At 41.8% G+C, this 26,881-nt stretch overlaps 1 long non-coding RNA gene across 1 annotated transcript; it reads left to right on the top strand.

The window, feature by feature from the left end:
- The first annotated feature begins 11,413 nt into the window (after positions 1-11,413).
- Positions 11,414-25,645, top strand: LOC126062721 (uncharacterized). Its single transcript, XR_007514123.1, has 3 exons — positions 11,414-11,497; positions 13,058-13,138; positions 24,888-25,645. It is a non-coding gene; the product is annotated as an uncharacterized LOC126062721 (long non-coding RNA).
- The last annotated feature ends 1,236 nt before the right edge of the window (positions 25,646-26,881 follow it).

Here is a 26,881-nt window from a genome sequence, read left to right as displayed (position 1 = left end):
TTTACTCCTGTATTAGTTATCTAAAAAAAAAACCCAGTGCCGTTGAGTCGATTCCGACTCATAGCAACTCTACAGGACAGAGTAGAACTGCCCCGTAGAGTTTCCAAGAAGTGCCTGGCGGATTTGAACTGCCGACCCTTTGGTTAGCAGCCGTAGCACTTAACCACTATGCCACCAAGGTTTCCTAGTTATTTAGTGCTGCTATAACAGAAATACCACAAGTGGATGGCTTTAATAAAGAGAAATCTATTCTCTCACAGTTAGGAGGCTAGAAAGTCTAAATTCAGGGTGCCAGCTCCAGGAGAAGGCTTTCTTCTTCTGACAGCTCTGGGGGAAGGTTCTTCTCACCAATCTTCACTTGGTCTAGTTGCTTCTCAGCACAGGTACCCTGGGTCCAAATGACACGCTCTGTTCCCAGCTCTGCTTTCTTGGTGGTAGGAGGTCCCCCTCTCTCTTTGCTCACTTCTCCTTTTATATCTTAAAAGTGATTGGCTTAAGACACAACCTAACCTTTCAGATTGAGTCCTGCCTCATTAACATAAAAAACTGCCATTAATCCCACCTCATTAACATCACAGAGGTAGAATTTACAACACAAAGGAAGATAACATCAGATGACAAAATGGTGGACAATCACCCAATACTGGAAAACATGGCCCTGCCAAGTTGACAGATATTTTTGGCAGACACGAGTCGATCCATGATATTCCACCCTTTGGCCCCCAAAAATTCGTGTCCAACTCACAGCAACCATACGCACAACAGAACGAAACACTGCCCGGTCCTGAGCCATCCTTACAGTCGCTGATATGCTTGAGCTCATTGTTGTAGCCACTGGGTCAATCCACCTCGTTGAGGGTCTTCCTCTTTTCTGCTGACCCTGTACTCTGCCAAGCATGATGTCCTTCTCCAGGGACTGATCCCTCCTGACAGCATGTCCTAAGTATATGAAACGCAGTCTTGCCATCTTTGCCTCTAAGGAGCATTCTGGCTGCACTTCTTCCAAGACAGATTCGTTTATTCTTTTGGCAATCCATGGTATATTCAATATTCTTCATCAACACCACAATTCGAAGGCCTCACCACTTCTTCAGTCTTCCTTATTCATTGTCCAGCTTTCACATGCATATGATGCGATTGAAAATACCATGGCTTGGGTCAGGCGCATCTTAGTCTTCAGGGTGACATCTTTGCTCTTCAACACTTTGAAGAGGTCCTTTGCAGCAGATTTACCCAATGCAATGCATCTTTTGATTTCTTGACTGCTGCTTCCATGGCTGTTGATTGTGGATCCAAGTAAAATGAACTCTTTGACAACTTCAATCTTTTCTCCATTTATCATGCTGTTGCTCATTGGTCCAGTTGTGAGGATTTTTGTTTCCTTTGTGTTGGGGTGCAATCCATACTCAAGGCTGTGGTCTTTGATCTTCATTAGTAAGTACTCAAGTCCTCTTCGCTTTCAGCAAGCAAGGTTGTGTCATCTGTATAATGCAGGTTGTTAATGAGTCTTCCCCCAATCCTGATGCCCCGTTCTTCTTCATATAGTCCAGCTTCTCGTATTATTTGCTCAGCATACAGATTAAATAGGTATGGTGAAAGAATACAACCCTGACGCACACCTTTCCTGACTTTAAACCAATCAGTATCCCCTTGTTCTGTCTGAACAGCTGCCTCTTGATCTATGTAAAGGTTCCTCATGAGCACAATTAAGTATTCTGGAATTCCCATTCTTCGCGATGTTATCCATAGCTTCTTATGATCCACACAGTCGAATGCCTTTGCATAGTTAATAAAACACAGGTAAACATCCTTCTGGTATTCTCTGCTTTCAGCCAGGATCCATCGGACATCAGCAGTGATATCCCTGGTTCCATGTCCTCTTCTGAAACCAGCCTGAATTTCTGGCAGTTCCCTGTCGATATGCTGCTGCAGCTATTTTTGAATGATCTTCAGCAAAATTTTGCTTGCGTGTGGTATTAATTATATTGTTCTATAATTTCCACATTCGGTTGGATCACCTTACTTGGGAATAGGCATAAATATGGATCTCTTCCAGTCAGTTGGCCAGGAAGCTGCCTTCCATATTTCTTGGCATAGACGAGTGAGCACCTCCAGTGCTGCATCTGTTTGTTGAAACATCTCAATTGATGTTCCATCAATTCCTGGAGCCTTGTTTTTCGCCAATGCCTTCAGAGCAGCTTGGACTTCTTCCTTCAGTACCACCAGTTCCTGATCATATGCCACCTCTCGAAATGGTTGAATATTGACTAATTCTTTTTGGTATAATGACTCTGTGTATTCCTTCCATCTTCTTTTGATGCTTCCTGCATCATTTACTATTTTCCTCGTGCAATCCTTCGCCAGTGCAACTCAAGGCTTGAATTTTTTCTTCAGTTCTTTCAGCTTGAGAAACGCCAAACGAGTTCTTCCCTTTTGGTTCTCCATCTCCAGCTCTTTGCACATGTCATTATAATACTTTATTTTGTCTTCTCCAGTCGCCCTTTGAAATCTCCTGTTCAGTTCTTTTACTTCATCAATTCTTCCTTTTGCTTTAGCTGCTTGACGCTCAAGAGCAATTTTCAGAGTCTCCTCTGACATCCATCTTTGTCTTTTCTTTCTTTCCTGTCTTTTCGATGACCTCTTGCTTTCTTCATGGATGATGTCCTTGATGTCATTCTACAACTCGTCTGGTCTATGGTCTCTAGTGTTCAATGCATCAAATCTATTCTTCAGATGGTCTCTAAATTTAGGTGGGATATACTCAAGGTCATATTTTGGCTCTCGTGGACTTGTTTGATTTTCTTCAGTTTCAGGTTGAACTTGCATATGAACAATTGATGGTCTGTTCCACAGTCGGCCCCTGGCCTCGTTCTGACTGATGATATTGAGGTTTTCCGTCGTCTCTTTCCACAGATGTAGTCAATTTGATTTCTGTGTGTTCCGTCTGGCGAGGTCCGTGTGTATAGTCGCTGTTTATGTTGGTGAAAGAAGGTATTTGCAATGAAGAAGTCGTTGGTCTTGCAAAATTCTATCATTCGATCTCTGGCATTGTTTCTATCACCAAGGCCATATTTTCCAACTCCTGATCCTTCTTCTTTGTTTCCAACTTTCGCATTCCAATCGCCAGTAATTGTCAATGCATCTTGATTGCATGTTCGATCAATTTCAGACTGCAGCAGCTGATAAAAATCTTCTATTTCTTCATCTTTGGTCCTAGTGGTTTGTGCATAAATTTGAATAATAGTCATATTAACTGGTCTTCCTTGTAGGCGTATGGCTATTATCCTATCACTGACAGCGTTGTCCTTCAGGATAGATCTTGAAACGTTCTTTTTGATGATGAATACAACACCATTCCTCTTCGAGTTGTCATTCCCAGCGTAGTAGACTATATGATTGTCTGATTCATAACGGCCAATACCAGTCCATTTCAGCTCACTAATGCCTAGGATATCGATGTTTATGCATTCCATTTCATTTTTGACAATTTCCAATTTTCTTAGATTCATACTTCGTACATTCCAGGTTCCGATTATTAATGGATGTTTGCAGCTGTTTCTTCTCATTTCGAGTCACACGGCATCAACAAATGAAGGTCCTGAAAGCTTTACTCCATCCACATCATTAAGGTCGACTCTACTTTGAGGAGGCAGCTCTTCCCCTGTCATCCTTTGAGTGCCTTCCAACCTGGGGGGCTCATCTTCCAGCACTATATCAAACAATGTTCTGCTGCTATTCATAAGGTTTTCACTGGGTAATGCTTTTCAGAAGTACTCTGGCAGGTCCTTCTTCCTAGTCTGTCTTAGTGGAAGCTCAGCTTAAACCTGTCCTCCATGGGTGACCCTGCTGATATCTGAATACCGGTGACATAGCTTCCAGCATCACAGCAACATGCAAGCCCCCACAGTACGACAAACTGACAGACATGTGGGGGATATTCACCCTATCATATCATAACAAAAGTCTTAAATTAGCTCCAAGTCCAAAATCCAAAAAATTCCTCTTCATCTGTGAATTCTAGAATACACATTATCTGCTTCCAAGTACAATGGTGGAATAGGCACGAGGGAGACATTTCCATTACAAACGGAAGAAACTGGAAGGAAAGAAGGGGTAACAGGCTCCAAGCAAGTCAGCACAACACATTACATTAGCCCTCAAGTCTTGAAAATAACCCTCTGTTCTCTGAGACCATTTAGACAATGGACTTGCCCTTCAGATTCTAGCTATTGGCCACACTCTCTGGATTCTGAGTGAAGGCCCCTTGGCCCTGGGCTTCAGCTCCGCCTCCCAGGCTCACTGGAATGGCAACTCTGCTCTCTCAGTTTTGAGCCCCATTCTCTTACTGCATCTGAGTGGCAACTCCATCCTTTGAGACCCCAGAGGTCATGGCTATACTGAGGCAGCTCTGCGTTCTGTCCTCCTTGTCTCTTCAGCTTCTGCTTTCTTGTTCCTGGGCCTCTCAGGTCCTTGGGCCTTGCTGCCTATGTATGCCCTCCTGGGACACGTGTTCCAAAGCTTTGTAGCTCCACTGATAAGTGCCTAAAGGCACCCCACTCCACCAGACTTGAAGGCACTCAGCTCTCTTGCTCTGTCGGTCAGAAAGTCTAGTTCCACTGATAAGTGCCCAGGGACACCTCACTCCGCCAGGAAGCCTCCTGCGCAAAGGCACTCAGCTCTCTCGCTCCGTGGGTCGGCTGTAGCTCTGTCTGGTACAAGTCTCCTGGTTCTGCTGCTGCCATTTCTCTGCTGCTGCTATTTTCCTGGTGCTGATTCTTGCCATCTGTGCCATCTCCAGTGTAACAGCTTTCCTCACTTCCATCTGAGTCAGCACCAGAGTTGACTTTAACATCCATAATTCCACCAACAGTCTCTTCAGGATAATCTAGCCTTTTACTATTAGACACTTTAAAACTCTTTCAGCCTCTATCTATTCACAGTTTCAAAACTGCTTCCACATTTTAGATATCTGTTAGAGCAAAACCCCATGCCCGGTACCAAATTCTGTCTTAGTCATCCAGTGCTGCTATGACAGAAATACCACAAATGGATGGCTTTAACAAAGAGAAATTTATTCTCTCACAGTCTAGGAGGCTAGAAGTCCAAATTCTGGGTGCCAGCTCCAGGGGAAGGGTTTTTCTCTATGTTGGCTCTGGAGGAAGGTCCTTGTCATCAATATTCCCCTTCTCTAGGAGCTTCTTGGGGCAGGTATCCTGAGTTCAAAGGATGCGCTCTGCTCCCAGCTCTGCTTTTTTGGTGGTAGAAGGTCCCCCTATCTCTGTGCTCATTTCTCTTTTTTATACATAAATACACTCACACACAGCCTTGGTGATAGAAAACCAAAAGTGAAGAACATACTCAGCATTTATCAAGATGAAAGAAGAAAAAATTCAAGCCTCAAATTGCAATATTGACGGATCATATGAGCAAAATATTGAACAATGCATGAAGCATTACAAGAAGATGGAAGGAATACACAGTCACTGAGCCAAAAAGAATTGGGTGACATTTAACCATTTTCAGGAGGTAGCATATAGTCAAGAACTGATGGTATTGAAGGAAAAAATCCAAGCTGCACTGAAGGCACTAGGGAAAAACAAGGCTCCAGGCACTGGTGGAATTGAGATGTTTCAACAAACAGATGCAACGCTGGAGGCATTCATTCATTTATGCCAAGGAATTTGGAAGACAGCTACCTGGCCAGCCAACTAGAAGAGATCCATATTTGTGCCCATTCCAAAAAAAGGTGATCCAACAGAATGCAGAAATTATTGAACAATATCATTAATTTCACACATAAGTAAAATTTTGCTGCAGATAATTCAAAAGCAGTTGCAGCAGTAGATCAACAGGGAGCTGCCAGAAATTCAAGCTGGATTCAGAAGAGGACATGAAACGATGGATACCTTTACTGATGTCAGATCCATCTTGGCTGAAAGCAAATACCAGGAAGATGTTTGCCTGTGTTTTATTGACTATGCAAAGGCATTCGACTAGATCATAACAAATTATGGATGACATTGGGAAGAATGGGAATTCCAGAACACTTAATTTTGCTCATGTTGAAGCTGTACATAGATCAAGAGGCAGCCATTTGAACAGAACAAGGGGATATCACGTGGTTTAAAATCAGGAAAGGTGTGTGTCAAGATTGTATTCTTTCACCATACTTATTCAATCTGTATGCTGGGCAAATCTGAGAAACTGGACCATATAAAGAATGCAGCATCAGAATTAGAGGAAGACTCATTAACCTGTGATGTGTAGATGACACAACCTTGTTTGCTGAAAGCGAAGAGGACTTGAAGCACTTACTGATGAAGATCAAAGACTCAGCCTTCAATATGGATTACACCTCAACATAAAGAAAACAAAAATCCTCATAACTGGACCAATAAGCAACATCATGATAAACTGAGAAAAGATTGAGGATGTCAAGGATTTCATTTTACTTGGGTCCACAGTCAATACCCATGGAAGCAGCAGTCAAGAAACCAAACGACGACGTATTGCGTTGGGCAAACTTGCTCCAAAAACCTCTTTAAAGTGTTCAAAAGCAAAGATGTCACTTTGATGACCAAGATGTGCCTGACCCAAGCCATGGTATTTTTAATTGCATCATGTGCATGGGGAAGCTGGACAATGAATTAGGAAGACCGAAGAAGAATTGATGCATTGAATTATGGTACTGGTGAAGAATATTGACTATACCATGACCTGCCAAGAGAACGAACAAGTTTGTCTTGGAAGAAGTACAGCCAGAATCCTCCTTAGAAGTGAGGATGGCAAGACTTCATCTCACATACTTTGGGCATGTTATCAGGAAGGACCAGTCCCTGGAGAAGGACATCATGCTTGATAAAGTAGAGGGTCAGCAAAAGAGAGGAAGACCCTCAAGGAGACGGATTCACACAATGGCTGTCAATCCAAGATCACGAGGATGACGCAGGACTGGGCAGTGTTTCTTTCTGTTGTACATAAGCCGGAACCGACTCAACAGCACCTAACGACAACACATATATTTATATACACACAGAGAGATAGATATGGAAATACATATAGATGTACATTGGTATGTGTATGTACATTCTGATATTCCCTGTTGTTAGTTGTCATCAAGTTGTCTCCAATTTATGGCCACATTATGTTTAAGAGAATGAAATGTTGCCCAGACCTGTGGCATCTTCATGATTATTGATACGTTTTAGTCCACTGTTGTGGCCATTGTGTCAGTCCATCTCATGGAGGGCTTCCCTTGTTTTCACTGACCCTCTTCTTTTCTAGTGATTGGTCTTTTCTGATGACATGTTCAAAGTAAGAAAGCCAAAGTTTTGCCATTCTCACTTCTCTGGAGTATTCTGGTTGTATTTCTTCTAAGACTGATTTGTTCATTGTTCTGTAGTCTATAGTATAGTCAATATTCCTCATCAACACCACAGTTTGAATGTATCAGTTCTTCTTCTACCTTCCTTCTTCACTGTCCAGCTTTTGCATGCATATGAAGCAATTAAAAACACCATGTCTTGGGTTGGAAGCACCTTAGTCATCAAAATGACATTTTTTATTTTAAAGGGGTCTTTTGAAGCAGATTTGCCCAATGCAGTATCTCATTTTATTTCTTTAAAAAAATTTTTTTTTCTTTTCTATTGAACTTAGATGAAGGTTCATAGAACTAGTTTCTCGTCAAACAATTTAGTACACACATTGTTGTATGACATTGGTTAACAACCCCATAACATGTCAACACTCTCCTTTCTCAACCTTGGGTTCCCTATTACCAGCCTTCCTGTTCCCTCCTGCCTTCTAGTCCTTGCCCCAGGGCTGGTGTGCCCCGTTAGTCTTGTTTTGTTCCATGGGCCTTTTCAATCATTGGCTGAAGTGTGACCCTCAGGAGTGGCCTCATTACTGAGCTGAAAGGTGTCCAGAGACCATACTCTCAGGGTTTCTCCAGTCTCCGTCAGGCGATCGAGGCTGTTCTTTCTTTTTGAGTTAGAATTTTATTCTACATTTTCCCCAGCCCTATCCGGGACCCTCTATAGTGATCCTTGTCAGAGCAGTCAGTGGTAGCCGGGCACCATCTTGTTGTACTGGACTCAGCCTGGTGGAGGCCATGGTAGAGGTGGTCCATTAGTCCTTTGTTCTAATCTTTCCCTTGTGTCTTTAGTTTTCTCCATTCTTCCTTACTCCCGAAGTGGTGAGACCCGTAGAGTATCCTAGATGGCCACTCACAGGCTTTTAAGACCCCAGACACTACTCACCAAAGTAGAATGTAGAACATCTTCTTTGTAAACTCTGTTATGCCAATTGAGCTAGATGTTCCCTGAGACCATGGTCCCCACAGCCCTCAGCCCAGCAATTCGGTCCCTCAGGGAGTTTGGATGTGTCTATTTTTTATGGAGCTACCATGCCCTTGTCTTGAACAGGTTGTGCTGGCTTCCTCAGTATTGTATACTGTCTTACCCTTCACTAAAGTTACCACTTAGCTTTTGTCTATTAAGTGTTTTTCCATCCCCACTCCTCCCCTCCCTTGTAACCATCAAATATTGTTTCTTTTTATGCGTAAACCTTTTCATGAGTTTTTACAGTAGTGGTCTCATACAGTATTTGTCATTTTGTGATTGAACTTGTTTCACTCAGCGTACTGTCCTGTGCTGAGTTCCTTTTGTTTGTGGATTTCTTTTGTTTTTGTAGATTTTGTTTTTATTGAGACTTTGTCTTTCTTCTTTATTTTGATGAGTAGGTTTGTTAACTTTCTTTGTGGTTACCTTGAAATTTACCCTTATCTTCCTAGGTTTCAACCAGTCTATTATTACTTGGTATCGCCTTGCCTTCCTCTCCATTAGAGAGTTCTATACCTCTACCGTTTATTCCCTCTTTTATTGTTCTGACTTTGTTGTCATTTACAGATTAAACTCTCTGGTTCCCTGTTGCAAGTGTTTTGGTTTTGGATAGTCCTTGAGAGTTCATTTCCTAGGTTGGTATCTGGCTGGTACAATCTTGCATCCTAGATTCAGGCTGTGGTCTGATGTTGTTTGTTCTCAGACCAAAGGACTCCCTTTAATAATTCTTGTAAGTTTGGTTTGGTTTTTACATATTCCCTTAATTCCTATTTATCTGGAAATGTCCTAATTTCACCATCATATTTGAACTAAAGTTTTGCAGGATATATTACTCTTGGTCGGCAATTTTTTTCTTCCCATGTTTTATATATGTCATCCCATTGCCTTCTTGCCTGCATGGTTTCTGCTGAATAATGAGAGCTTAGTCTTATTTTTTCTCCTCTGCACAGGACTTTTTGTTTTTCTTGAGCTGCTCACAGAATTTTTTGTCTTTGGTTTTTGTGAGTGTGATTATCATATGCTTTGGTGTTTTTCTTTTGGGATCTATCCTATATGGGGTTTGTTGAGCTTCTTGGATGGTCAGTTTTTCATCATTCATGATATTAGAGAACTTTTCTGTCAGCAATTCTTCAGTAATCCTCTCTGTGTTTTCCATTCTCTCTCCCTGTTCTGGAACTCTGATCAATTGCAAATACTTGCTTTTGATTGTATCCCACATAATTCTCAGGGTTTCTTCATTTTCTTTCGTTCTTTTTTTGATTTTTTCCTCAGAGTTGTATCTGAGTGTTTGTCTTCAATTTTGCTGATTCTGTCTTCCATCGTTTCAGACCTGCTTCTCAGTCCTTCTATGATACTGTCCATTTCTGAAATCTTGTTGTTTATCTTTTGGATTTCTAATTGTTTTTGTATGATTTCTAGTTGTGAATTTATTTTGGCATTTTGTTCCTGTATTACTTTTCTGAATTGTTCCATTTTTTGTCTGTATTTTCCATGAATTTGCCTGCCTTTTCCAAAAATTTGCCTATTTTTTTCCTTATTTTTGTCTGCTTTTTGCTTCAACTCTTGGATTGCTCTGAATATTAGGGATCTGAATTACCTGTCAGGTAATTCTAGCGCCTTTTCTTCTACTGGAAAGTCATCTGGTTTTTTGTTTTTTGTTTTTTGGATGCCTACTGGACCCATCCTGTCTTTTTTTTTTTTTTTCAATATGTTTTAATATTGTCTGCTGTTTTCGGGACATTCAGTAGTTATATTTTCTTCATTTCTTTATTGTAGATTTGTTTATTTTGTCCTACTTTTTTGTTTTATTTGGTTATGTCTGATATGAGCTGGTGGGCGGCGAGTTCTTTGTTGTTTGCTCGTCTGAAGTCATGATACTTTTCACCTCCTTGTCCAATGGGCAGGGCCAGTTGCTCAGCTATGGTGCAACAGGGCAGGTCCAGCTGAAGGGGAGGGGCTGGGATGGATTGTTGGAGGCACCTATTGGGGCCAACAGGGCAGCCCAGGAGTCAGTGCTGGGCAGGTTCCAGTAGGCCATGCCTGTGCTGCTTGGGTGTGTGATGCTCAGTGCATGGTACAGGTAGGCAGGAAAGAGGGGGGAGGTCTCTGTGATGTGTGGAGCTAATACGGGTGTGAGAAAGAGGAGAGAGAGGAGAAAAAAATAGGAGCCAAAAACAAACAAGAGAATAAGAGAAGAAAAAAAGAAGAGTACTAAGGGAACTTGCCGTTGGAATGATAAGAAACCAAGAAATGGAGAAAAGAAAAAGGGAAAAAGAAAGAAAAAAAGAAAAGCCCCCAGGAGTCCCGGAGTCCCACCGGTGGGTCTGCTAAGACCGGGAAAGCGGCTCCCGCACTGCGCAGTATAGCTTGGCTAGAGGGGATATAGATGTCACACAGTACCAGGTATTCAGAAGAAAGGAAAAGAAGATAAGCGTAGGGAGACTAGAACTGAGACATGAAGACAAAAAGGGAAAAGAGAAAGAAAAAGAAAAAAAGAAGAAGAAGAAAAAAAAATCCCCCCAGGGATCCACTTACACCGCTGCGCAGATTGGGGGAGTGGCTCCTAAGCTGAGCAGTGCAGCCTGGCTAGAAGGGACTCCCAAGCTGTGAAAAGAAAAAAACAAAAAACAAAACAGAACAAAGCAAAGCAAAACAAGATGAAAAAAAGCCCCAGGGATCCCACCAAGCGTGGTGTCACAGGCTGGGGGAGTGGTTCTCCAGGCAAGGGTGGCTTCACAGCCTTTCAAGGAGAAGCAAAGATGACACACAGAGTCAGGTGTTCCAGAGAAAGGAGGGTGAGGTGGTAGGAGGCACAGAAGAAAACAAAAGAGATGGAAAGAACGAACAGCAGCTCAGGGGCCCCACCAGTGTGGGCAGGGCGAATCCAAGTAGCCTGAGGCCAAAGCAGTTGCCTCCCGGCCAAGACACGGCCGCTGGTAGGAAGCAGAGGAGGCTGAAGGGGGAAGGGAAAAGGGGGAGGAGGGTTGGGAAAGCATATATTGCTCGTTATCAGGTGTTTGGTCTCCTGCTGGAAACTTCATGAAGCTGCTTTCCCATACTCCCTCTCTGCTGATTTCCGAAGTGGGTGGGATGAGTCCAAGTGGCACGGAGGCTGCACTTCCCAGCGAAGCCACAGCAGCCAGCCAGGAAGCTAGGAGGTAGAGGAGCGGGGAGAGGATGGGGGGTGGGAAAGCATGTATCCCTGGTTACTGGGTGCTCTGTCTCCTGCTGGGAGTTCCAGGAAGCTGCTTTCCCGTGCTCGCTGTCTGCCGAGTCCCCTACTGGAGTCCAAGAGGGTGGATCCATGCTGCGTTAGCTGATGGGGCCCACCGCACGTGTATCTCCTCGCTCTCGTACTCTGTCAGTTTCTTATTCCATTCTGTACTTGGCTGAGTTCTCTCTATCTCTTAATTTATCTGGCACTTCAAATTCCAGGAATGATGTTTTACTTAATTTTTCGGGTCTTTTCTGTGGAGGGACAGCATGGTACTTCTGTCTATGGCGCCATGTTTGCCAGAAGCCTCCTCTTATTTCTTGACTGCTGCTTCCATGGACAGTGAATTGTGGATCCAAATAGAATGAAATCGTTGACAACTTCAACTTATCATGATCTTGTTTATTGGTCTAGTTGTGAGGATTTTCATTTTATTCACATGCAGGTGTAATCTATACTGAAGGCTGTAGTCTTTGATCTTCATCTTTAAGTTCTTCATAGTTGTGTCATCTGTGACGGTGGATACTGAGGAGTGGAATTGCTGGGTCTGAAGTAAGCATAGGTTTAGCTTTAGTAGAGAACTGCCAAATGGTTTTCCAATGTGGTTGAACCAATTTATATGCTCACCAGTAATGTATGAGAGTTCATACATCCTTCCCAACCTCTGGTATTATTGTTTTTTTTTTTTTTTTTCATTGTAGCCGTCCCGGTAGGTGTGTTGTGGTGTCTCACTGTGGGTTTAATTTGGGTACACACATTTTTATTATGAAAGTAATACATTTTTATGTATGTCATCATTTTGGAAAGTACAAGAAAGAAGAAACTAAAAACATTTATATCCTACCCTCTTCTTTTCGTCTCCTGACTTTTTTGGATTGAGGTATTACATATAATTTTTTTTTTAATTTATTTTCTTGTTGTTGAGCATATTCACAGCAAAACATACACCAATTTGACACTTTCTACATGTACCATTTAGTGACATTTATTACATTCTTCCAGCTGTGCAATCATTTTCACCCTCCTTTTCTGAGTTGTTGCTCCCCCACTAACGTATATATTCATTGTCCTCTAAGGTTCCTATCTAATCTTTAGAGTTGCTGTTGTCAGTTTGACCCCACATAGGTAGATTTTAAAAGAGCATAAGGCAGATATTTTTTTACTAGTTAAGCTAAACTATTGTTTGGTTTTAAGAAGACTTCAGGGGATGTTTTTGTTTTAAGGTTTAAAGATGATCTCAGAGCATTAGTTTCAGGGGTTCATCCAACCTTCATGGCTCCAGGAAGTCTGGAGTCCATAAGAATTTGAAATTATATTCTGCGTCTTCCCCCTTCTGATTAGGATTCTTCTATAGAATCTTTGATCAAAATGTTCAGTAATGGTAGCCTGGTATCGTCCAGTTCTGCTCTCATGGCAAAGGAGGCAGTTGTTCATGAAGGCAATTAACCACACATTCCATGTCCTCCTCCTATTCCTGACTCTCCTTCTTCCTCTGTTGCTTCAGGTGAATGGAGGCCCATTGTTGTGCCTTGGGTGGCCACTTGCAAACTTTTAAGACCCCAGGCCCTGCGCAAGGAACTAGCAGGTAGGACAGAAGCACTAAACATGTTACTAGGCCAATTAACTGGGAGGTTCCATGTAACCATGATCCTATATTACAGACAATTTTAAGTTTGCACTAATTTATACAGCCACCAGCAATGCATGAAAGTACCTCCCTTTTTTTTCTGAACTGGGATTTTAAAACTCATTGCCAATTTGTCATTTTAGAATCTCATTATGGTTTGATTTAGCGTTTCTTTTTTTCCCAGAGAGGTTGAACTTTAAAATTTTTAGTTGTTATTTATATTACTGATTTTGTTAATTATTCTATGTCCTTTGATGAAACAGATTTTGACCATCACATCTAACAAGAATGCAGGCACTCCCCAGGTAGGACATCTGACTAAAGGGACATCTGGTACTTGCCCTTTAATATTAAGTAAATTTGCTCTCACTTTGAAACAGTTGAATCAATGCCTACTCCCAACAAATTCTTCATCACAATCACCCTCACTTGCCGCACAAAAAAAAAACAAGCAGCCTTTATATCACTGAAACTATTTCGAGCCTTTTCTTGCGCTAAAACCAAACCTGTTTCTGTTGAGTCGATTCTGACTCATAGTGACGCTATCCAACAGAGAACTGCCCCATAAGGTTTCCAAAGAGCGGCTGGTGGATTTGAACTGCTGACCTTAGAAGTCAAGCTCTTTAACCATGTGCCTCGTGAGGCCAAATAAGCACTGCTTGCTCCTGTTCTGACTTACCACAAATTCTTAAAGATACACTTAGGAATGAATCTTGTTGGTAACCCAGGGAGTGCCTGTGACATCAAAAGAGAAGTTTATATGATAATCTCATGAATTAAGAGACATGCAAAAATTCTAGATATAATTTCAGCAATCAGAATATAATAAAACTTTAAAAGGAATATATACTTCCGTAATTTCTCTTTTTTCCATAAAACTCAAGTGTCAGCATAACTAAAAATATTAGGAAAAATTATAAAAATTCATGTAATTATTTCCACAAATGCCAAAAGGAAATTCTTCACTGAAACTCTTTCTAAAAGCGATGATGCCTTCAACACAACAAAAAGGCTCTACTGAAAACCAAAAGTCAAAATTACACTTAATGGAGAAATATTAATTGTTCCTCTTTAAAACAGGGACAAGGACATACTATTATCACTATTGAGCTTTAGGTCTAAAAATTCTGACAAAGCTATTTAAGAAGAAAAAGATGTGCATAAAGAAAGAACAGTAATAAAACTATCATGTTTTGTAAATGACAAAAAGCATCTCAGAGTTATTAGAGATAATGGGTGAATGCAACAAAGAAACAAGATATAAATAATTTAGAAGAAATTTCATCTTTGGAATAGTTCATCTCTCATCTTTCTTATTTCTCTCCATTTATCCATTTCTTTTTTTTCTTTTTTAGTCAAGCTTCCTAATTTTATTCCTGTAGATCCTGTACATTTCTTATTAAATTTTCATAGCAATTTTTTTTATTGCTATTGTGAATGGAATTTTTTCCCCCTTTTGGTCATTATATTCACTTTTTTTGTTCTTAAATGTTTAAAATAAGGCATTTCTTATGTGCATTGATTATAATATTTGAACTTACTTGGAATTGTCTTTCATTTTCATTTGACTGTCACTTGTAAGTATCAGCTATTCAGTGCCTAATGATAGAGGTACCAAAACCAAATAAAACCCATCACTGTCAAGCTGGTTCCAACTCATAGCAGCAGCCCTGTAGGACAGAGTAGAACTGCCCCATAGGGTTTCCAAGGAGCAGCTGGTAGATTTGAACTGCCGACCTTTTGGTTAGCAGCTGAGCTCTTAACCACAGTGCCACCGGGGCTCCAATAGAGGTATATCACATGAATATAGTGATAAAGTCTTGTTGAAGAAATTTAGATGTTTATTTTTCTGGCTTTCATGTTGTTAAGCCGTTCCCATTTTTTTGTCATTCTTTTCCTTCCCTCATTTTCTTTTGTGATCTTTTGAGCTGGGTAACTGCCTGGGAGGCATATTAAAGAGTTTTTAATTTAGATAATAAATCACTGGTTCCTGTGTACAGTACTACACTAATTATTATACGGTTACAGAATTTTTGCTAACCATAACCTCTAATTTCAGGTAGTTGTCAGGGGACTGGTCTCAGGTTAACACATTCTGCTGGTTATATATTGCTGCATAACAAACCACCCTAAAACTTCATGACTTAAATTAACAAACAGACAAAAGTATTGTCCCTTATTGTTCTGTGGGTTGACTGGGCTTAACTGAGCAGTTCTCACCTGGAATTTGCAGTCAAGTGGCACTGGGGCTGGAAAAATCTAAAGCTTCAACTAGGCTGTACGTACAAGACAGCTACCTTACGTTGCTGGTAGTTGATGCTGACTGTTGACTGTGTTGACTGGAGCTTGGCTGGCCTTGAACTTCTTGCACCATGGTGGCTGGGCTCTGAGAGGGAGTATGCCAAGTATGAGTGACTCCAAGGGGCCCAGATAAAAGCTACAAGGCTTCTTAAGACCTAGTCTTGGAAATCCCAGAATATCACTTCTGCCACACTGTATTGGTTAAGTTACTAAGTCAAGCCTAGACTGGGGGAGGGAATGGCTCCACCTCGTGATGTGAGGTGCCCTGTGTTTGTAGGGAAGGAAAGAACTAGGGCCGCCATCTTTGGAGACTACCTACCACACTCGTACAAGTTGCAGAAATTCTCCAAACAGAAGCAGGCCAGTAAGGGGCGGTGTTTTATTTCCACTTTATGGTATTATTTGCTCCGCTGCTTCTCAGTCTTAAATGTGAATACAAATTGCCTATGGATCTTGTTCAAATGCAGATTCTGATTCTGTATTTCTGGGAAGGGTCTGAGGTCCTGCATTTCTAACAGGCTCTCAGGTGATGCCCAAACCTCTCATCTTTGAGCTGCACTTTGAATAGTGACCATCTCTACTTCAGCCAAAGTAAGACCAGTTTCTATTTTGTCAGTTATGTATGTTTTCCGTTTTGTCTAGTGAGTATTTATTGTCCCTTATAGATTGGTGCTCAGGAGGGCCCATTTTCTAATTGGTTATTCTGGGTTCACAGGAAAACTATTGATTTTTGTATATTTATCTTAGCTCTGACCTCCTTTTTTATATTGTATCTGACCAGTTCATCAGTTGATTCTCTTGAATTTTCTAGGTGGACAATTATCATTGCCTTTTCTCATTGTCATGGACTCAATTGTGTCCCCCAGAAATATGTGTGTCAATTCAGCTAGGCAATTATTCCCAGTATTGTGTGATTGTCCACCATTTTGTCATCTGATGTGATTTTCCTATGTGTTATAAATACTGCCTCTATGATGTTAGTGAGATGGGATTAGTGGCAGTTATGTTAATATATGCAAGACTTAATCTACAAGATTAGATTGTGTCTTCAACCAATCTCTTTTGAGATATAAAAGAGAGAAGCAAGCAGAGAGACATGGGGACCTCATACTACCTCATACCACGCTGGGAGAAGAGTATGCCCTTTGAACCTGGGGTTCCTGAGAGGAGAAGCTCCTAGAACAGGGGAAGATTGATGATAAGGACCGTCTGTCATAGCCAACAGAGAGAAAAAGCCTTCCCATGGAACTGGCGCTCTGAATTTGGACTTCTATCCTACTAGACTGTGAGAAAATTAATTTCTCTTTGTTAAAGCTATCCACTTGTGGTATTTCTGTTATGGCAGCACTAGGTAACTAAAATGTTCACCAATATTGTAATATATATATATATTTTTATCTTATTGTGATGGCTAGAACCTTCGAAATAGTAGGAACTAAGAAGGGTGATAGTTGGCCTTCTTGTTTTTTCCTGACTTTAATGGAACCACCTCTAATGGTATGATGTTAATTTTTGAATTATGATGTTACTGATTACTTATGGATAATCTTTATCAAGTTAAGAAATCATTTCAACAAAACAATATGTGTACTAACAATATGTGTACATTTAATGAGAAGCTACTTTGTTCTGTAAACCTTCATCTAAAGTACAATTAAAAAAAAAAAAACCATTTCAGAACACTTTGGCAACAAGTGCCACTTTTGGTATTTTCTTTTGCTTCTCCAGAAACTCTTTTATTTGCATCAATCAGAAGACATGAAATAAATGCTTGATCATTCCTAGATTTCTCTTCTAGAACTTTCTGTTCCTGCTGCCTTCCCCTCCCACATACACACACCTTTCTTCATGAAAGTTCAAGTAAGAAAAGAGATAGAAAACAAACTGCCAGCTACCCTGCTTGTGTGTGTATTTCTCAACCAGGAGATTTTGTTATTGTTGTTGTTCCTAAATAAGAAAGCCACACTCCTGTTCACAACTTTTGTTTTTTTGGAGGCTTTGCCTTCGGAAGGTACCCTCCAGGCACTATTTTTTTATGTACAGGTATATGTATATATATGTATACAGCTTTTTTTTAATTGTGCTTTCAGTGAAAGGTTACAGCGCAAATTAGACACTGAATTTGGGGGGGTGCTGAGTAACTGCTTTATTGAGATATAATTTACATACCATTCACCTATTTAATTGCATACAATTCAGTATTTAGTATACTTGCAGAGTTGTGCAACCATTACCACAGTCAATTTTAGAATATTTTCATCACCCCCCAAAAAAAGCCATTATCCCCTAGTGTCCCTACCCCCAGACCCCATCAACTGTAGGTAACCACTAATCTTCTTTCTGCCTGTTAAAAAGGCTGTGGCATAGGCCTCTGACCCCCTCTAACTTCACGAAGGGGAAGGAGAATCAAGATGAACAGCCAAGGCTGATTCCTATGAGGCAGAGAACGTTTTTACCAATTCTGACATCAACTGTCCCTCCCACGGCACTCTCTGCTGCTCTGTTGGGTTCAATGATTCATTGCAGTGACCACACAGAATGCAAAGACAATACTCATATCATGGTGATTATTAGGGAAGTAACAGGAAGTATTCAGGATACAGTTCTTTGATCAGGGCAACCTCTTCCCAGCCGTGCCCACAGGCATACTTCTCTCTGGCCCTCGGAGCCTCAGCCCCACGCCCCGGGCCTCAGCCCTTCTAGGGCAAGTGTTATAAAGCTCTTTATCTCTGCCAGTAAGTGCCTGCAGGCACCCAACTCTATCCGTAAGCCTCGGCCTGAAGACGCTCAGTTCTCTTGCTCCGTGGGTTGGGAAGCCTAACTCCATCGTCAAGTGCCAAGAGGCACCCTACTTCGCCAGCAAGCCTCCTGCCTGAAGTTGCTCAGCTTTCTCGTTCTGTTGGCCAGGAACCTCACTGTGCTGTCTCCTGGTTCTACTGCCACCATTTTTCTGTCAGGCTTCTCACTGTCTTGCCATCTCAGTTTTACAACTCTCTGTCTTCTGTGTCTAGGAGGGTCTCAGCACAGGGACCTCAGGTTTAAAGGATGTGCTCTACTCCCATCTCTTCTTCTTGGTGGTAGTCAGGTCCACCTTTGGGATGGCTCATTTTAAGCCTAGCAGTAAGACTGACCAATCCCCTTGTTAGGCTTCCATACACATTATTTGCCTGGTCCCACTCCCACAGGGTTCCATGCTCATTGTTTGCATTATTAGAAAGCTATCCAATCCCCTTGGTGGGCCACAAGCCCCTCACTTGCATAGTCCCACTCAGTCATTTGGTGGGAGTTACAAGACCATGGTGAGAAAGGCCATATAAAAATGATCCATTGCACTGCATTGTCTCTATGTATGCCTGTTTGGGCATTTCATATAAATGCAGCTATGCAATATGCAGTCTTTTGTGACTGGTGTCTTTCATTTAACATAATGTTTTCAAGGTTTATCCGTGTTATAGCATGTATCAGTAATTCGTTTCTTTTTATTGCTAAATAATATCCCATTGTATGGATATACCACATTTTGTTTGCTCACTCATCGGTTGATGAACACTTGGGTTGTTTCTGTTTTTTGGCCGTTGTAAGTAATGCCACTATGAATATTTGTGTACAAGTTTTTGTGTGGGCATGTGTTTTCGTTTCTCTTGAGTACATACCTAGAAGTGCTGAGCCATATGATAACTCTATGTTGACCATTTGAGGAATTTCCAGACTGTTTTCCAAAGTAGCTGCACCATTTTACATTCCCACCATCGGTGTATGAGGGAGGGTTCCAACCTCTGAACAACCTCAACAACACTTGTTATTTTCTGTCTTTTTTTATTATATATCTCTCTAGTGGGTGTGAAGTGGTATCTCAGTGTGATTTAGATTTTCAGTTCCCTGATGGCTAATGATGTTGAACATCTTTTCTTGTGCTTATTGGCCATTTGTGTATCTTCTTTAGAAAAATGTGTGTTCAGATTCTTTGCCCGTTTTTAAATTGGGTTATTTGTCTTTTCATTATTGAGTTGTATCACAAAAATTCTAAAAAGAACAAACTGTTAACTTCCTGAACTGCCAAGAAGTTAACTTTTTGCTCATTTCCAAACATATTTTTGAATGAGGCTAGATTATTTTTTCCCTTATGGCGACATTTTTAAAAATAATATTTTATTGTGTTTTTGATGAACCCTTATAATTGCATTTTAACATTCAGGTGAGGAGAACACAAGCGATTTTAAAAACAGGAATTTCCTCCATTCTGAATAGGCTAGGACAGATGAAGGCAAAGAAAAGCAATGTTTTATAAACCTAAACCAAATCCATCCCTGGTGAGTCGATTTCCAGTCATAGTGACTGAATAGGACAGGATAGAATTGCCCCATGGGGTTTCCAAGGCTGTAAATCTTTATGGAAGCAGAGTGTCACATCTTCCTCCCACAGAGCAGCTGGTGGGTTCAAAATGTCAGCCTTTTGGTTAGTAGCCAAGCACTTAACCACTGCACCACCAGGGCTCCTGGTAACGTTCTATAAACCAAAAACCAAACCAGTTGCCATCAAGTTGATTCTGACTCAGGAAGAGCTCAGCTGCTAACCAAAATGTTGGCAGTTCAAATCTACCAGCAGCTTCCTTGGAAACCCTATGGGGCAGTTCTGCTCTGCCCTATAGGGTCACTCTGAGTCGGTAATGTTCTATAGGATCATGTAAAGAAGTGGCGTTTAAAAGGTGTCAGTTGGTTCTTGACTATTTAAACTTACAGCCTCAACTCAGAGAGCCCTAGGCAGAAACAGGGACTAGATGAATAGCATAGAGAGTTGATCTTTCATTCAATTAGACTGAATCAATCTTGTCATTGAGTTCCCAAGGAAATTCAATTACAGGTCAAGTGTAGGAAGCCCTGTAATTGCGGCTTAAGCAGCAGAAATGATGGGCAATCAATAGCAGCCTGGGGATGTTTGGCTTCAAAGCCCCTGAATTTGTAATGGGGAAAAAAAGGCAGGAGAATTGGCGGGAGGAAGAGGCTCATGGAGTTGAAGAGGAACTAACCTTTGAGAGATTTGCCCCAAGCCAAGGGGACACTGGATAGACAGGGTTCTAGAAATGGCAGTGCTACCCATGTCCACCTACCCAGTTTCTCACCCTGAATGTGGTGACTGTGGGAGACTCATGGCACAGAGAGGCTCATGGGAGAGACCACAAGGCCTGGGTAGGATCCTCTAGCACCAGTGCCTCAAGCTGAGTGGAGTTGCCTGTGTGGCCAGAAACTATTACCTAGGCCAAGGTCAAGGGTGGGGCTGCGAGAACTGGGCTCTGTGGGGAGAGCAGAGGTCATGATGTGAGCCTAGAGACAACTCTAAGGGAAATAGCGTATCTAGGAGCCCCTTCCTGGCTAAACTAAGTATGTTAAGATATTCATGAAATAGCTGCTCTTTCCAGTGGGGACGCAAATATTCTAAGTGGGGCTTTTTCTTTTTTTTTTTACTGTACTTTAGATGAAGGTTTACAGAGTAAATTAGTTTCTCAATAAACAATACACATATTGTTTTGTGACATTGGTTGCCAACCCCATGACATGTCACTGCTGTCCCTTCTCGACCTTGGGTTACCTATTACCAGCTTTCCTGTCGCCTCCTGCCTTAGTCCTTACCCCTGCCCTGGTGTGCTCCTTTAGTCTTCTTCTATTTTATGGGCCTATCTGATCTTTGGCTGAAGGGTAAACCTCAGGAGTGACTTCAGTACTGGGTCAGAAAGGTGTCTGGGGGGCCATATTCTAGGGGTTTCTCCAGTCTCTGTCAGACTAGCAAGTCTGGTCTTTTTTTGTGAGTTAGAATTTTGTTGTACATTTTTCTCCAGCCCTGTCTGGGCTCTCTCCTGTGATCCCTGTCAGAGCAGCTGGTGGTAGTAGCCGGGCACCATCTAGTTGTGCTGGACTTAGTTCTGGTGGAGGTGTGGTAGTCATGGTCCATTAGTCCTTTGAATTAATCTTTCCCTTCTGTCTGGTTTTCTTCATTCTCCCTTGCTCCAGATGGGGTGAGACCAGTGGAGTATCTCAGATGACTGCTCACAAGCTTTTAAAATCCTGGACACTACTCACCAGAGTAGGATGTAGAACATTTTCTTTATAAATTATGTTACGCCAGTTGAGCCCCCAAGACGATGGTCACCAGTCCTCACCCCAATAATTCGGTCCCTCAGGGAGTTTGGATATGTCTATGACGCTTCCATGACCTTACTTTGGTCAAGTTGTACTGGCTTCCCTAGTATTGTGTACTGTCTTACCCTTCACCAAAGTGGAAGATCCTCAAGGAGATGTATTGACACAGTGGCTGTAACAATGGGCTCAAACATAACAATAGTGAGGGTGGTGCAGGACTGGGCAGTGTTTCGTTCTGTTGTACACAGGGTAGCTGTGAGTTGGAACTGACTTGACTGGTACCTAACAACAACAACAACATAGTGGCTTCTTACGGAAGAAAGAGGAGGAATGTATTTGTAAAACTGGTTATCTCTAGTGAATGAGGAAAAGGAAAGGTGAAGGAGGCGAAGGTAGAAGCAAGGCTTTTCTGAGATAGCTTTTTTTAAAAAATTTTTTACTGTGCTGTAAGTGAAAGTTTACAAATCAAATCAGTCTCTCATGCAAAAATTTATAAACACCTTGCTATATACTTCTAGTTGCACTCCCTCTAATGAGACAGCACACTCGTTCCCTCTACTGTCTATTTTCATGTCCATTTCGCCAGCTTCTGACCCCCTCTGCCCTGTCATCCCCTCTCCAGACAGGAGCTGCCACATAGTCTCATGTGTCACTTGATCCAAGAAGCTCACTCTTCAGCATCGTTTTCTATCCCATAGTCCAGTCCAATCCCTGTCTGAAGGGTTGGCTTTGGGAATGGTTCCTGTCTTGGGCTAACAGAAGGTCTGGGGACCATGACCTCCAGGGTCCTTCTAGTCTCAGTCAGACCATTAAGTCTGGTCTTTTTATGAGAATTTGAGGTCTGGATCCTACTGTTCTACTGCTCCCTCAGGGGTTCTTTGTTGTGTTCCCTGTCAGAGCAGTCATCGGTTGTAGCTGGACACCATCTAGTTCTTCTTGTCTCAGGCTGATGTAGTCTCTGGTTTATGTGGCCCTTTCTGTCTCCTGGGCTCATAATTACCTTGTGTCCTTGGTGCTCTTCATTGTCCTTTGGTCTAGGTAGGTTGAGACCAATTGACACGTCTTAGATGGCCGCTTGCTAGTGTTTAAGACCCCAGATGCCACTCTCCAAAGTGGGATGCAGAATGTTTTCTTAATAGATTTTATTATGCCAACTGACTTGGATATCCTCTGAAACCAAGGTCCCCAAACCCCCACCCCTACCACGCTGGCCTTCAAAGCATTCAGTTTATTCAGGAAACTACTTTGCTTTTGGTTTAGTCCAGTTGTGCTGACCTCTCCTGTATTGCGTGTTGTCTTTCCCGTCACCTAAAATAGTTCTTATCTACTATCTAATCTCCCCCTTCCCCACTCTCGTAACCATCAAAGAATATTTTCTTCTTTGTGTCAACTATTTTTCAAGTTCTTATAATAGCGGTCTCATACTATATTTGTCCTTTTGCAACTGACTAATTTTACTCAGCATAATGCCTTCCAAATTCCTCCGTGTTATGAAATGTTTCACGGGTTCATCATTTTTCTTTATCGATGCTTAGTATTACATTGTGTGACTATAGCATTATTTATCCATTCATCCATTGATGGGCACCTTGGTTCCTTCCATCATTTTGCTGTTGTAAACAGTGCTACAATGAACATGGGTGTGCATATATCTGTTTGTGTAAGGGCTCTTATTTCTCTAGGATATATTCCAGGAGTGAGATTGTTGGATCGTACAGTATTTCTATTTCTAGTTTTTTAAGGAAGCGCCAAATCGATTTCCAAAGTGATTGTACCATTTGACATTCCCATCAGCAGTGTATAAGTGTTCCAATCTCTCCACAGCCTCTCCAACATTTATTGTTTTGTGTTTTTTTGGATTAATGCCAGCCTTGTTGGAGTGATTTGGAATCTCATTGTAGTTTTGATTTCCATTTCTCTAATGGCTAGTGATATGAGGATTTCCTCATGTATCTGTTAGCTACCCGAATGTCTTCTTTAGTGAAGTGTCTGTTCATATCCTTTGCCCATTTTTAATTGGGTTATTTGTCTTTTTGTAGTTGAGTTTTTGCAATATCATGTAGGTTTTAGAGATCAGGCGCTGATCGGAAATATCATAGCTAAAAACTTTCTCCCAGGCTGTAGGTAGTCTTCTTACTCTTTTGGTGAAGTCTTTGGATGAGCATGAGTGTTTGATTTTTAGGAGCTCCCAGTTATCTGGTTTTTCTTCTGCATTCTTAATAATGTTTTATATACTGTTTATGCCATGTATTAGGGCTCCTAACGTTGTCCCTATTTTTTCTTCCATGATCTTTATCGTTTTAGATTTTATATTTAGGCCTTTGATCCATTTTGAGTTCATTTTTGTGCATGGTGTGAGGCATGGGTCTTGTTTCATTGTTTTGCAGATGGATATCCAGTTATGCCAGCACCATTTGTTAAAAAGACTGTCTTTTCCCCATTTAACTGACTTTGGGCCTTTGTCAAATATCAGCTGCTGATATGTGGATGGATTTATGTCTGGATTCTCAATTCTGTTCCATTGGTCTATGTATCTGTTGTTGTAGCAGTACCAGGCTGTTTTGACTACTGTGGCTGTGTAATAGGTTCTAAAATCAGGTAGAGTGAGGCCTCTCACGTTGCTCTTTTTTAGTAATGCTTTACTTATCCGGAGTCTCTTGCCCTTCCATATGAAGTTGGTGATTTGTTTCTCCATCTCATTAAAAATGTTGGAATTTGGATTGGAATTGCATTGTATTTATAGATTGCTTTTGGTAGAATAGACATTTTTATAATGTTAGGTCTTCCTATTGCGGTAGCTTTTTATATAGCTGTGATTTAAAAAAAATTGTTTTTGAATTGTGGTAAATACAAATATAACAAAACATCTGCCATTTCAGCAATCTTCACATGTACAGCTCAGTGACATTAATTGTGTTTATCATGTTGTTCTTATAATTGACTTTTAACCCTATAAATATATTACTTTTCTTTTTAATTTATATTAGCCATTAAAAAAAATATTCCCAGAAGTTTAGAGATGGCCAGCAGAAGAGGGTAGAATGGAACTCGTCACCATCCTTCTGGATGGCAGACATGCACAGGAACTCAGGGATCCATAGTTGGACTAGTAGAACTTGGTAATATTGGGGAAAGAAGTGACCTTAAAAATCACCAGGCACCCCTTGGGAACTCTGTCCTATAGGGTCGCTGTGAGTCAGGGTCGCTGTGAGTCAGAATCGACTCAACAGCAGTGGATTTGTTTTTTTGTTTTTGTTTTGTTTTTTATACAGGTGAGGGACACTGAGGCCCAGTGAGAATTTTCTTGCCTGAGGATTCATCGTGAACAGTGTGAAAATAAATTTTGGAATCCAGATCACTTGATTTTTGAGGAAAGTAGGTTTTCAGCAATTCGAACTACTGGTCACTGAAGAAGAGGAAAATGAATAGGGTGAGGAAAATGGGTTGCTTTGATTACAGCCACCCAGAAGCCGGATGCTCTCCAAGTACCCATCATCCATGGACTCATGGGTTCTGCATCTTGTCATTTAGGACTGTCAGATGTTACTGAATGGCCATACCCTTGGGGTGACAGAGCACAGGAGTAATTCTTCCAGCTCCAGCAAGACTAGAAAGGTCGGTAGGGTAGAGGGGACAGTTCTGGCTCCTCACCCACTCGCAGGGGAAAAGGAGCAAAGACCACTCCTCAGGGAAGGAGGTGAACGGTCCAGGTTACTGACGGTTGTTTATTGTTATTACTAGCTGCCATCAAGTCAGGCCCCCACTCATGGCAACCCCATGCACAATGGAATCGAATGATTGTGATCTGTAGGGTTTTTGTTGGCAGAATTTTTCGGAACTACATTGCCAGACCTTTCTTCCTAGTTCATATTAGTCTGGAAACTCCACTGAGACCTGTTCAGCATCCTAGTAGCACATAAGCCTCTATTGACAGACGACAGTGGTTGGTGCACATGAAGTGCCTTGGCCAGAAATGAAACCTGGGTCTCCCGCTTGAAAGGCGAGAGTTCTACCACTGTTATACATGTTGAATAATTTTTTAATTGGAACTGTTTCTAAAATCCTTCCTTTCCTGAAAAATCAGAGCCCACTGAAAATAACTTTCCCCAGTGCTCAGGGCCATCATTGTGAAAATAAGCTGCCCTGAATGTGGCAGAGGGCGGCCCCCAGGGACTCCAGCAATATGAAGGTGAGGTTTTTGCCCCTCACACTAATAGGTTTCAGACTGCTCTTCTTCCTGAAATCTTACATTTGCTTTTTATAGCCTGCCCATCCTTTCTGCTGCCATCAGCCTGGGCTGTGGAGTCTCAGACAGCTCCTCCCAGTGCCCCTGTCACTCCTTATAGTCCCTGGGGGTTGGCCAGTGAGACAGTCTGTGCAAAGCCTGTTCTCTCAGGGCCTTTCTCAGAAGCACAGCTTCCGCAAAGCCTCTCCATCCCCCTTGCTCAGGATGCATTAGTCCCTTGCTTTGCTGTCCTTATGACTTGTTCATGGCAAATGCAAGCCCCAGTCCATCGTCTCTTCTCGCTCATACTCTCATCCCCCTACTGATTTGTTCCTTGCCCCTGGTCTGCTTTGCCACTGCCCTCCTCTCTTCCAAACCCTTATGCTGTGGCCTCTGAAATCCCACCTAAGATAAAGAAACTTCTCAACAGAGACTTAAAAAATCAATTCTATTCTTAACAAGTAATGCACACGTACAGTTAAAATGATCAAATGCCTGAAAGGATTCATAGTTTAAAATGGCAGTGTTCCCTTACGTACTTCCTGCCCCCGAGGCTGACTGCTCAGAGGGAGTTCTCTTTTAGCTGCTGCTGCTGGTCTTTGCTTTCTTGATTTTAAAAAATACACAGTGCTGCTATTTTTTAGTTTTAGAAACGATCTGTTGACTTCCTAACATGGCACATGACAAATAATTTCTCCTACAAACACGTTCACACACGCATGCATGCACACACACTCGCACATACACACATTGATTTCTATCTCCTCTTCTTCCCCAGTTAGTTACGTTGTTGTTGTTGTTAGGTGCCTTTGAGTCAGTTCCAACTCATAGCGACCCCATGCACAACAAAACGAAACACTGCCCGGTCCTGCGCCATCCTTACAGTCGTTGTTACGCTTGAGCTCATTGTTGCAGCCACTGTGTCAGTCCGCCTCGCTGAGGGTCTTCCTCTTTTCCGCTGACCCTGTACTCTGCCAAGCATGATGCCCCTCTCCAGAGACTGATCCCTCCTGACAACATGTCCAAAGTATGTAAGACCGA

Source organism: Elephas maximus, chromosome 19, assembly GCF_024166365.1.
Source record: "Elephas maximus indicus isolate mEleMax1 chromosome 19, mEleMax1 primary haplotype, whole genome shotgun sequence".
NCBI lineage: Eukaryota > Metazoa > Chordata > Mammalia > Proboscidea > Elephantidae > Elephas > Elephas maximus.
The sequence above is the reverse complement of the archived record's forward strand: the minus strand, read 5'-3'. Positions and strand labels throughout refer to the sequence as shown.